Source organism: Cynocephalus volans, chromosome 8 (genome assembly GCF_027409185.1).
Source record: "Cynocephalus volans isolate mCynVol1 chromosome 8, mCynVol1.pri, whole genome shotgun sequence".
Lineage (NCBI taxonomy): Eukaryota > Metazoa > Chordata > Mammalia > Dermoptera > Cynocephalidae > Cynocephalus > Cynocephalus volans.
Window position 1 is genome coordinate 115,991,458 of NC_084467.1, and position 10,258 is coordinate 116,001,715.

General features: G+C 38.3%; 1 pseudogene; it reads right to left on the bottom strand.

Annotated features, from left to right (window-relative positions):
- Positions 1–282: 282 nt before the first annotated feature.
- On the bottom strand, positions 283–3,929 carry LOC134384316 (uncharacterized; annotated as a pseudogene).
- Positions 3,930–10,258: the final 6,329 nt, after the last annotated feature.

Genomic DNA, 10,258 nt, shown 5'->3' on the forward strand with positions numbered 1-10,258 from the left:
TGATGTGAAATTAACAATATTTAAATGCTTATATAGTCAATAAGTCTCATGGTACATGATAAAGAATAACAGGAATAAAAACAAAGATAGTTGCTTAATATATGTACCATATATTAATATACACATATATATACACATAGAGACATATTCTTAACACAGTTAGGGGGGACAATTACAATCCTTATTTCTGTAACTGGTCACATGGTCAAAGCTGGTATTTATAACTACCTTCTTCAACTACACGTTCTGTATTCCTTTGACTTCAGAGAGCACCTTAACTGATCATGGTTCTTTATCTGGCAGAGAGACCCAAACCTTTATCTCTGAAGAGTCTGGGCCATTTGTAGTCTTGCTTGGATTTGGTTGTTGTAGATTTCTATTGACTTTAGTCACAGGGCAGGGTAGTACTAAGAGCCACTCCAAGGGATCTCCTGTATTCCAGACATAATCGTCCTTACCTCTGTTGTGAAATAGTAGGCCAACTTTCCCTTGGTAGTCTGGGTTAATCACCCCAGCCAACAGCATAACTCCTTTCTTAGGCTGTTGACTCAGAGGCATGAGAAGACCAAAGTGGGCAGGTGGCATCCTTAACTTCAAGTTCAATGGGATTATTTTTGTGTCTCCTGATGGAAGCATTCCTCCCTCTAGAACCAAGATCTCTGGACCAGCAGAGCATAAACTCACAGGGACAGGAAGTAAAATTTTTTCTAGTGGGTCCTGAGGGGTAATGGTGAGTGGTGACACTTTTGTCTCCATCTCTTGATTTCTGGATCCATGAATCCTGGCTATAGCAGAAATGGTACTATATATTGGGTGCTGATTGAGAGTATATACAGCCTTCTGGAGAACCTTGTCCCAGCCCTGCATGCTATTGTCACCTAGCTGATGCTGTAACTGTGATTTTGAAAGGCCATTCCAGTATTCTATCAGACCAGTTGCTTCAGAATAATGGGGAACATGGTAAGACCGGTCAATTCCATGAGAATGAGCCCATTGCCACAATTCTTTAACTGTTAAATGAGTTATTTTGTCAGAAGCAATGCTGTGTGGAATACCACAACAGTGAATAAAGCATTATGTGAGTCCAGGGCTGGTAGTTTTGGCAGAAGCATTCATTCTGGGAAGGCAAATCCATATCCAGAGGAAGTTGCTATTCCAGTGAGGACAAAATGACGCCACTTTCATGATGAAAGTGATCGAATGTAATCAACCTGCCGCTAGGTAGCTGGCTGATCACCTCCGGGAATGGTGACATACTGGGGCCTCAGTGTTGGTCTCTGATGCTGGAAGATTGGGCACACAGAGGTTTCTGTAGCCAGGTCAGCCTTGGTGAGTGGAAGTCCAAGTTGTTGAGCCCCCGTGCATAACCTCCATGCCTGCCATCATGGCCACTTTGCTCATGATGCCACTGGGTGATGACAGCAGTGGCTGGAGAAAGAGGCTGACTAGTATCCACATAACAGGTCATCCTATCCACTTGAGTATTAAAGTCTTCCTTTGCTGAGGTCACCCATTGATGGGTATTCACATGGGAAGCAAATATCTTCACATCTTTTGCCCACTCAATGAGGTCTATCCACATACTTCTTTCCCAAATTTACTTCTCACCAATTTTCCAATCATGTTCCTTCCAAATCCCTTACCATCAACCAAACTATTGGCTACAACCCATGAATAGCTATATATTTGCACATCTGGCCATTTCTCCTTCCAAGAAGCATGCACAAGCGGGTGCACTGCTTGAAATTCTTCCCATTGAGAAGATTTCTCTTCACTGCTGTCTGTCAGGGATGTCCCAGAAAGGGGCTGTAGTAACTCAGCTGTCCGCTTTTGGGTGGTGTCCTCGTATCATGCAGAACCTCTGTAAACCACACCATAGCCTTCTCTTCCTTTGGCAACTGATCTTAGGGAACTCCCTCTGAGGCCATAGGTGCAGGCTGGAAGAGAGAAGGCAGTGTAGCAGAAACAGGAACCATGGGCATTTGAGTCATTTCTTTATGTAACTTACTTGTGCCTTCAGGACTTGCTTGGGCCCGGTCACATACATATCATTTCCATTTGATGAACTAGTGCTGCTGTGCATGCCCAACCCTATGGCTTGTTGAGCCAGATAACATCCAGTTCATGATGGGAAGCTCAGGTCACATAGTAACATGGTGGCCCATAGTCAAGCATTCAGTTTCTACTAAGGCCTAGTAGTAGGTCAAGAGCTGTTTATCAAAAGTAGAGTAGTTATCTGCATATGATGGCAGGGCTTGCTCCAAAATCCTAAGGGTCTCTGCTGTGTTTCACCTACAGGGGTCTGACAAAGGCTCCAAACAGCATGCCTATCTGCTACTGACACCTCGATGACCATTGGGTCAGCTGGTTTATATGATCCAAGGGGCAGAGCAACTTTCACAGCAGTCTGAACCTGTTGCAGAACCTTCTCGTTTTCTGGGTCCCACTCAAAACTAGCAGCTTTTTGGGTTACTCAGTAGATGGGCCATAGTGACATGCCCCAAATGAGAAATATATTGCCTCCAATATCCAAATAGGCCCACTAGTCATTGTGCCTCTTTCTTGGTTGTAGTAGGGGCCAGATACAACGACTTATCCTTCACCTTAAAAGGGATATCTTGGCATTCCTCATACCAATGAACCCCTAGAAATTTAGCCAAGGTAGAAGTCCCCTGAATTTTCATTGTATTTATTTCCCATCCTCTAACATGCAAATGTCTTACCAATGAGTCCAGAATACTTGCTACTTCATACTTCATGATCATTAGGTCCAATCAGCGTAATATCATCAATGTAATGGACTAGTGTAATGTTTTGTGGAAGAGAAAGGCAATCGAGGTCCCTGCAAACTAAATTGTGACATAGGGCTGGAGAGTTGATATACCCTTGAGGTACTACCATGAAGGTGTATTCCTGTCCTTGCCAGCTAAAATAAAACTGCTTCTGGTGGGTGTTATAGACAGAAAGTGAGAAAAAAGCATTTACCAGATCAATAGCTGCATACCAGGTACCCAGAGATGTGTTAATTTGTTCAAGCAATAAAACCACAACTGGTATAGGAGCTGCAATTGGAATCACCACTTGGTTTAGCTTCTGATAATCCACTGTCATTCCCCAAGACCCATCTGTCTTCTGCAAAGGCCAAATAGGAGAGTTGAATGGGGACGTGGTGGGAATCATCACCCTTGCCTCTTTCAAGTCTTTCATAGTAGCACTAATCTCTTCAATCCCTCCAGGGATGTGGTATTGCTATTGATTTACTATTTTGCTAGGTACAGCAGCTTTATTGGCTTCTATTTGGCTTTTTCCACTGAACCCACAGTGACTTGGACCTGGGCTAATACTTTATTTATCACCTGACCCCCCTAAGTCCCTCTTCTAACCAGAGGGCCACTGTGACATTTTGGGTTTCCTGGAATTAATGTCAATACAGGTTCAGTGTCCAATAGTCCCTGAAAGTTCTGAATATTTTTCTTTCTCCAAGTCACAGTTACTCTGTAAAAGACCACAGGTTCCCTTGGAGAAGGATGGGAGAAAGATTAGTAGTATAAATGTTTGGTAGTATACCAGAACCCTTCCTCAAGGGGACCTAGCCATCCCTTCATTCAAGTGGTTCTGGGCGTGTAAACTGGCTCAAGTCTGTGAATTGATTGAGGGGCCATGACTCTTTGTTTTTATAATTCAAGTTAGACTTTTGTTCACTTGACCTAGAAGTTTTCTGCTTATATATATCAAGTAAGAATTTAGTAGGCTTCCTATCTATTTGGCTTATAGGAACATCATGATTAACTAACCAACGCTATACATAAGTCAGACTATTTTGATTGTTGCTTTGCCTCTGCTGTCCATTATGGTAATTACACTCACCTTGCCTTTGTTGGTTGAGTGCCACATTGACCCCTGGCACCCCAGGATTCAATTATTCCCATTGCATTTAAGTGTTCTAATTGTCTGACTGTGGTTCCAACTGTAAGGTCTGGTCTACAGAGACGGGCAATCACAGAGCTCTTCAGGTTTGCTGGGGCACCCCTCAAAAATCAATTTCTCAAGGTATTTGTAAAATATATATCTCCTGGAGCCTCCAAATGTGGATGAATGGGTTTTACATGACAAATCCACTCTAGCATTCCAGTCTCCCTAAGCTTTTGAATCCCTTCCTCTACAGTTAAAGGGGGATTAAGCATCTCTCACTCACAGTGGGCCATCTTTTGATCCATATTTCAGTCAACAAACCAAACAATCTATTAGCACCTTTCTTAACTTCCTGAGCTATAACAATAAATGCAGAATCTCTGCTTAGTGGACAGATGTCAACAAATTCAGCCTGATGCAATTTTATGTTCTTTCCACCTTTAATATCAACTCCCATACATATTCTCCCAGTTTCTGCTTGTATGAAGTAGAAAACTCATTTAGTTCTTTTGGGGTATAATGTACCTCCTTATAGGTCACACTTTGTACTTCACCTTTAGAGGCCTGCTGGGTCTTGAGTCCATTTATAGATTTAGAGTCAAAGGTGGTAGGTGTGGGTCCTGAGGAGAATCAGCATTGTCTTGCTCAGTAAGTGCTTCAGGGAAGCCATTACTGTTTCCTTAGGTGATACAGAGTTAATCGCCTAATGCAGAGTGGAAAAGCCACTGTCTCTGGGGATGGAGGTGGGGAGTCTATTTCTGGCAAACAAGACTCAATGCAATTTAGGGTTTCCATGTCATCAGCCTCATCAGGGTCTTTCCACACATCCTCACCCTAACTTGCCAGATCTCATTCTTTCCCAACCAATGCCCTCACTTTAACAGTAGATACACTACAAGGCTGGTAATTAAACTGCAATCATAGCTCAGCTAATCTTATGATAAGGGCTTGTGTTTGATTTTTGGCAATTTCAGCCCTGTGGGTACTGTAGAGAAGATTCTGGCCTAGAGCATGCCTAGAAAATTTTACATCATTTATGTGACACTAGAGCCAAGAATTTGTATCCCTGAGCTCTTCCTTTTCTTTTCTCACTTTGTCCAGCAATGCTAGGAGCAATCCACCAGCATTATTATATTCCTTGATTTTCACAAATACTCAAAAGTATTATGTATACATTCACTGTATACAAGCGGTGAATCAGGAGTATCAAATGAATTTATATTTTGCATATCTCCTTAAACAGTTCACACTGTAGACTATCAGTACTCTCTGTATTATTAGTCATTGAACTGTTAGCATTTTTAGGTCCAAAGTGCTGAAACCAAATGAAGAAATTCATCTTTAAGATTCTATTTCTCTAGAACCCCTCCTGGTACCAAAATCTATATTAGGTGCTCCAGAGAGACAGAGTCAATCGGATATGTTATATATATATAAGAGGGGAATTAGCTCACACAGTTGTAAAGAAAAGTCCTGCAACAGGCCGTCTGCAAACTGGATGCCAGTAGCATGGCTCAGACCAAATCTGAAGACTTCAAAACCAGACAAACCTTCCAAGTAGTATAGCCTCTTTGCAGTTTCTTCAACTGCAGTCAACATCAGTAATGACTGGATGCTTCAGTGGCCTTGAATGTGGGAATTATGCAGCAGCAGTGGCAGCATAGGTTATTAGGGTCCTTGATGGCAAGGGATTTTGAGATTTTGCTATTCTTGTTTTTTTCACAATGGGGACACTCCCTTGGTGTTAGGTTTGACCCACCTACAAGCAGCTGCAGCAGCACTGGGTTCCAGGGCACAGGTGCTCTGAGTGGCTGTGTAACCAGGATCATAGTTTTAGAGTCTCACAAATCTATTATGGCACCTGTGTATTGGGAAGCAGTTTCACTCTGAAGCAGGGATGAATGTAGATTGCCTACATGGCTGAGGAACATGACTCTGAGGCACCCCCATACCCCCCAGCAGCTTGGGCCTAGGAAGTTGGGTTGTAGCCTTGACTCTGGCCCTACAGGGCAGGGCATAGCACTAGCCTGATGCTGAGAAAGAAAGAGCACTCTAGATGTTTGGCCTGGGGAGCAGGGTACAGCTGTAATTTGGGAACTAGAGCCAATATGGCACAGTGATAACTCAGGTCCCAAGAAATGAGATATTTTATAGTTGTGACTCTGGACCCTGGCATAATGAGACTCAGCAACATACCAGACTCTGTAAATTATTGTTAATTATAGATGTCTGGTTCCACTGTACACCGATAGGACTTATTTCTCCTATCTAGCTATAATTTTGTGTCCATTAACTGGCCTCCCACTCTTCCCCACTTCTTCCTGCCTCTAGTATTCTTTTCTTTCTTTCTGAAAGTTCAGCTCATTATTATTATTTATTTACTTTTCTTTCTTTCTTTCTTTTTTTTTTTTTAGCTCCCACACCATATGCGCTTCTAGAAAGGCTAAAAATTTCCTTTAAGCATGGCTTTAGCTGCTTACCAGAAATTTTAATATGCTCCATTGCTTTGGTCAGTTCAATATATATATATATATATATATATATATATATATATATATATATATATTTTTTTTTTTTTTTTTTTTGTGACCGGCCGCACCGTGCTCAGCCAGCGAGCGAACCGGCCATCCCTATATAGGATCCGAACCCGTGGCGGGAGCACTGCCGCACTCCCAGCGCCGCACTCTCCCGAGTGTGCCACAGGGTCGGCCCCAATATATTTTTTTAAAATCCATTTTGTCACCCTTTAGTTACTTAGAATTTGTGTTTCTGAATTCCCAGAAATGGGAAATTTGGGGTAATATTTTAATCATTGATTTTTTAGCTGAATTCTGCTGGGTGAAAAAAATAAATTTTGTAATTTTAGCTTTTTGAAATTGGTTCACATTGCTTTACAAACAAACATACCATCATTGTGAAAATAAATGTTCCACCTGTACTTGAACAGAAATTTTTGTGTTGCTAAATTTTTGAATTCTAAACATATCAACTAGGTTATGTGTATTAATTATGTCGTTAAAATCTTATATATACTTGTTTATTTGCTTTTTTTTTTATCACTCAGAGAGGTATATTAAAAAATCCCCACCATTGTTATACATTTTGAATACCTCCCTTTTTTCGGTCAGTTTATGCTTTATAATTTTGAGACAACATTACTAAAAGCCTAAATGTTTAAAATGCTACAAGTTCTCTGTGATACATTTATTCCTTTATCTCCAATAGTGCTTCCTTTCCTGAAAGTTGATTTTGTCAGAAATTAGTATAGCTATACAAGGTTCCTTTTGTTAATGTTTTCACAGTGTATCTTTTTCTATGTCTTAATTTTTAGACCTTTTGTTTACTTATATGTATGGTATTGCTTTTGTGAGCATAATATAGTTATATTGTTTGCTACTCAGTTTGACATATTTGTTTTCTAATTATTTAGTCTAATTAACTTTAATATAATTATTGACATATTTGGGATAAATTTACCATCTACCATCTTTCTATTACTTCCCTCTTTTCATGTCCTTTTTATATTCTTCTCTTTTCTCTACCCTCTGTCTGCTTTTGGATTAATTATCTTTTAATTATACCATTTTTTCCATTCATTATCTTGTTTTTTTTTTCATTGTCTTTTGATATTCTTTCATTGGTTATCCTAAAAATTTCTCCATGTTCTTAAAGTTATTAAATTCTATATGAATTAATATTTTACACATCTTGCTGATTCAATAATCTTAGAACACTTTAATTTTATCTATCCTTTTCCTGACTTATGTGCTACACTAGTTCTGTATTTAAATTTATTTTATAAAGTAAATTTAATGTTTTAAACCAATTTTAAACACAGTAAATATTTATTGTGATTTACTTACCTTTTCCATGGCTTAATTTGGCAGCTAGAGATGGGGACTAGTAATGCCAGTTAATCTTAATGAAATCATGAATTTGAATTATTCAAATGTGGATTTTAATTCCTTATGTGAGTTGCTCTACTTTTCTTTTTTTTCTATTTATGATTCACTTTAACTCTTAGGATGTAGGATTTTAAAATGTAAGGTTTTAGGTTTGCAAACTAAAGCCAACAGTGTTTACCAGGGATTCTCTTCCTGTGCAGGCCACAAATTACAAATTTTGTGTTCTTAGCCCCATGAGTCTGAGAAAGGTTCTACTGAGCCTCTCAGCCTCTCAGCCACCACTTTTGGAACTGGGAAGTGCCTGTAGGTGAAGGAAATGAGGCTTCAAATGTTGGGTACCACCTTTCAAAAAATATTTCCTTTAATGGATCGTGGCCTTTCGATTTATAACTGTCATTATATCTCTCAGATGTCTTAAAATAGATGGCATGTTTTAAAAATCTATCTTTACTGGCTGTTCTTGGTGATATTTTTTTCTAACAATCTAATTTACTATTCCCAGAGTAAAATTACATTGTTTTCTAAAGGCAATAAAATTGGTCAGGATCATGACCTTTAAAATTCAAAGATTTAGTAATCAAAGAGGCATTTGAAAATGATTAATCCATAACATTAGTACATTCAGGTACTATTACAAGAGAGACATTGTTGTTTCCTCAAGTTACAGAGATTATGTGAGGTGATGATGATGCTGTTGGCAGTGCTGATGATGGTTCTAGTGACACTAAGAGCTAATAATTATTAAATGTTTCTTGTGTGTTTTTTACACATTTCTTCATTCAGACAGCTCCATCCCATGAGGAAGATAATGCAATTGTTCTCATTTTACACATGTGGATAAAGCAACTCATAGAATTGTGTAATTTGTTCAAATTACATCTACGTAGAACATGATGAACTAATAAACATCCTTGTTTCAATTCCTATCTCTTTAGCTACTTTTGAGGAAAAGAAGAACTTAAACACTCTTCACACAGTTTTAGACGAAGGATAGAAATGACTTTGAAGCTTAAACGTGGGCTTTAGCTTGGGAAGCCAGTTTACAGGAAAAGTTAGAGACACGGATAAACAGAGACAAGAGTGGCCACTCACGTGGTTGTAAGAAGAGGTGATAGCAGGTCTTATGTATCACATTAAAGCCCAAATTATGAAATAAAGATAAAATATAAATAAATAATGAATGAATTAAAAAATGAAGGAAAAAGGACAAACTTGATTACAGAATTCCAAATAATATATATATAGATAGATACTCCCCCCTTGAATGTGGGCTGAGCATAGTTTTTCATTTTCAACAAATAGTGTGAAAAGGGAAAGAATAATAACAGTACAGTGAAAAAACTGAGCAGATGCAACCTTAATAAAGTTATTAAGATTAGCATCACCCGTGGTAAGCCATTCTGATAACATGTGCTCCTGTTATGATGTGGTGGGAAGGATAAACACCTCTGCGGTATTCTTCCCTTAAATCCACAACCCCAGTCTAACAATGAGAAAAACATCAGACAAACCCAATGTGAGGACGTTCTACAAAATACCTGACCAGTACTCTTCAAAATTAAAAAGTCCATAAAAACAGGTAAAGATGGTGAAACCATCAAAGATCAGAGAAGACTAAAGAGACCCAATAATTAAATGTAGTGATGTATTCTGGATTGAAACTTGAACAGAAGACAGAAATTAGCAGAAAAAATAGAGAAATTTGAATAAACCTATACTTTATTTAATAATAATGTATTAATGTAGTGAACTGATATGATACTGTTGGGGGAGGGAGAGGGAGGGGGTAAAGGAGGAATTTGTGAAGGGACACGGAAATCAACTGCTTTGTATATTGATAAAGTAAAATAAAAATAAATAAACAAACAGATAAATAAATTAAATGTATTAATGTTGATTTCTTAGTTTTGACAAATTTACCAAAGTTACAAAAGATGTAACTTTTGGGGAAACAGGGTGAAATGTATATGGTAACTATACTACGTTTATACCTTTTTTTGAAATCTAAAGTTATTCTGAAATAAAAATGCTTAATTTAAAAAGTTTTTATAAATTCTAAAAAAAAAAGAAGAAAAAGAAGTCCAGGAGTTCCTAATATATATTAACTGATAACATGACCTACGTGAATGTGTGCTATACACAGGGCTGAAGGCATGCACTATTAAATAAACTATGAACAAGCCAAATTTTTAAAAATCTAAAGTAGATGCAGAGGAAAGAAAAAATTAAATTATAAACAGATGGACATCATGTTGAATTGACTGGAATAAAAATATAAAGGCTGAAATTTTACATCAAATCTGTTATTTAAATATTTCATCACTGGAAGGCTTTATGAACCCACTGAGTTGTTTCAACTATCATTGCTGGAGTTGATGAGAGAAGTGGCATGCATGGTAATGAGAAATCAAATTTATGCAATGTCTACTCCATCCTCTGCT